This window comes from Silene latifolia, chromosome 7 (genome assembly GCF_048544455.1).
Source record: "Silene latifolia isolate original U9 population chromosome 7, ASM4854445v1, whole genome shotgun sequence".
Taxonomy (NCBI): domain Eukaryota; kingdom Viridiplantae; phylum Streptophyta; class Magnoliopsida; order Caryophyllales; family Caryophyllaceae; genus Silene; species Silene latifolia.
The window spans coordinates 101,529,328-101,532,556 of record NC_133532.1 but is presented as its reverse complement, the minus strand read 5'-3'; the positions used below and the strand labels follow the sequence as shown (position 1 = coordinate 101,532,556).

General features: G+C 32.3%; 1 long non-coding RNA gene across 1 annotated transcript; it reads left to right on the top strand.

The window, feature by feature from the left end:
• The first annotated feature begins 1,022 nt into the window (after window positions 1–1,022).
• Window positions 1,023–2,511, top strand: LOC141591196 (uncharacterized). Its single transcript, XR_012520726.1, has 2 exons — window positions 1,023–1,387; window positions 2,096–2,511. It is a non-coding gene; the product is annotated as an uncharacterized LOC141591196 (long non-coding RNA).
• Window positions 2,512–3,229: the final 718 nt, after the last annotated feature.

Here is a 3,229-nt window from a genome sequence, read left to right as displayed (position 1 = left end):
ATTTTAATGATAATAACTGAAACTTTAGTATATTTGGTCCATTTTAATATAAATTTCTATTTATGAAATATCTCTAATTTACAACTGTAACTTTAATGTAGTGCATGTGGAACTTTAATATATTCCGAGTGAAACTTTAATGTATTGAGTCATTTCACCACATATATCCAACACCCACCCCATCCACCCCCGCACCACGCCTGACCCACCCCCACAACATCACCCCGGCATCCACACAGCTCCGCCACCTCCTGACCACCACCGACACCACACCACAACACTCATATATGAAGGGAAAAAAAAGGAGAAAATGAGAATAGAAACAAACGGCAGAACCACCAACACCCACCGCAACACTCAGATTTGAAGGAAAAAAAAAGGAGAAAATGAGAAGAGAAACAGACGACCAACGACTTAATCCACCAACAACACCGTTACATATGACCCCGCGACTACCCTGCTACCACCGCCGGATCTGAAGAAAAAAAAAAGCACGCTGAAAAAAAAAAAAAGGCGGCAGAAGCCCTCCCTAACTGCCACCAACCCTAACGGCCAACAACAAGCCGCCTATAGCGACACATTTAAAAAAAACGAAAGGATAAAGGAAGTGCCGGCACGATGGGTGCGATGGGAGAAGTGGTGATGTCGGGTGGTGCGAGGGAGGCAGCAGAGGAGAGGAAGGAGGCGGTGTGGCAGTGGCGGTGTGGCAAGGGTGGCGTGATAGGGGCGGCCGAAAAGAGAGGTGATGAGGGAGTTAGAGAGAGAGAGGAGGGAGGTAGTGAGAGAAGAGAAAGTGACTGAATGAATATGTGAGGAAGTGAATTAGGTTTTTTTTGTATTTATATCTCATCTTTTTTTTTCCTGAAATCTTAGCCCTTCATTTTTTTTGATCCAAAGGTCTAGAATGGGACTCATGGACTCATCTAATCTAAGGGGACTCACTTGAACCTAATTCTATATATATATATATATATATATATATATAGAAATAGGTTCAACTAAGTCCACCTTAATAACTTAAGTCCATGAGTCCTATTTTAAACCCTTTGATCTTACACAATGAATGGCTAGGATTAAAAAAAACAAACCATCCCAACCACCCACTTGCACTAAATCTCCCCAATTCCCGATCTCGTATCCCTTCCCCATGTCAGTATTCATTTTTCAATTTGAAGCCAGTTTCTTTCTTTTCATTCATTTTTTACGGTTCATTTTTTCTCTTCTTTTGTTTTCTCTCCCAAAACTGTATGTTTATCTCCTTAATCAATCAACAATTATCTAGTACGGAGTATTATTCTCCATGTATTAATTCTCGAGAAGCTTACAAAATCCATCCTAATTGCATGATGTAAGAGTTATAATGATCAAAAATTTGTGTTTTCCCCAGGTTTATAATCTATCCTTTCTTAATTTTTGTAATTAGGTTCTTTTTATTACAATTTTTAGCCTGTATGTTTGATAAATATCAGCATTTGTCAAAATCTTGTTTGTGAATTATAATTAATAATCGTACAAGTTGCAGATCTTGGTTTTTGTATGAACTTAGTAAAACCTAGCTATAATTATCAATATTGTGCAATAAATTGGAGTTAGCCAGTAGATCTATTGAAGTAATTGTGCATATATAAGGTTCAATTCATGTTTGTGTACTGTAGCAAATCACGATTTTTTTTTGGTAAGAATATTCAATTCATATTCAGGTTTGCAATGCCCCATTGTAATCAATTACTAGATCATGTCTCCAATCAACATTTAATATCATGAGACAACTTGCTAGTTAATCTCTTAAACATGTCATAGCATAATCTTCTTCATTGTTGATAATTACACTCTTTGTCTCAGTGATTTGTTTACCTGTTTAATTTTATTCCTTGTGAGTCCTATTTTAATCAAAGGTAAACAAATGATTGAGAGAGATTGAGAGTAACTTTCATGTAAACTGGTTAGCTTATGTTCGCATTACAACAGTCTTTGTGTTTTTTTATGATTCTATGTTCCTAAGTAGCTACTTATCATTGCTACGTTTCATTGTTGAATGTTGGTACTAACATAAGAAATACTTGTAATTTGGGTTTAATTTGATTTGAATTTTCAGAACAGACGAAAGGGAGCAACGAAAAGGGAAGGACCGACGGAAGGGCAAGGCGTCTACTGAAGTTTAGAAGGTTGTTTGAGTGGCGCCATAATGGATGTGTCGAGACCCCTATGTGAAATGTGATAATTGGAGACATGAGAGAGATGAGTGACGTGGGGTCAATTATCATAATTTTAGTGGATACACAAGACACGAACTCAATAATGTGTACCTGTAAATTATTATTATGTAATATGTAATTTTAGATTAGTATCGTGTAACTTTAATGTTTAGAGTGTGTAACATTAATCCTTAAATTAGTACTCCATTGGTTAACTTTATTGTATAAAAAGCCTGTAACTTTAAATTAGTATTTTGTAACTTTAATGTTTAAACCGTGTAACTTTAAATTATTATTATGTAACTTTAACGTTTAATGTGTGTAACTTTAAATTATTATTTTGTAACTCTAACATTTAAAGTGTGTAACTTTAAATTAGTATTCTGTAACTTTAATGTTTAAAGTGTGTAATTTTAAATTATTTTGTAACTTTAATGTTTAAAGTATGTAACTTTAAATTAATATTCTGCAACTTTAATGTTTAAAGTGTGTAACTTTGAATTAGTGTTATGTAACTTTAATGTTTAAAGTGTGTAACTTTAAAATAGTATTATGTAACTTTAATGTTTAAAGTGTGTAACTTTAAACTAGTATTCCATAACTTTAATATTTAAAGTGTGTAACTTTAAATACGTATTCTGTAACTTTAATGTTTAAAGTGTGTAACTTTAAATTATTTTGTAACTTTAATGTTTAAAGTGTGTAACTTTAATTTAGTTTTCTACAACTTTAATGTTTAAAGTGTGTAACTTTAAATTAGTATTATGTAACTTTAATGTTTAAAGCTTTTAAATTATTTTGTAACTTTAATGTTTAAAGTGTTTAAATTATTTTGTAACTTTAATGTTTAAAGTGTGTAACTTTAATTTAGTTTTCTACAACTTTAATGTTTAAAGTGTGTAACTTTAAATTAGTATTATGTAACTTTAATGTTTAAAGTGTGTAACTTTAAATTAGTATTCCATAACTTTAATGTTTAAAGTTTGTAACTTTAAATTAGTATTCTGTAACTTTAATGTTTAGAATGTGTAACT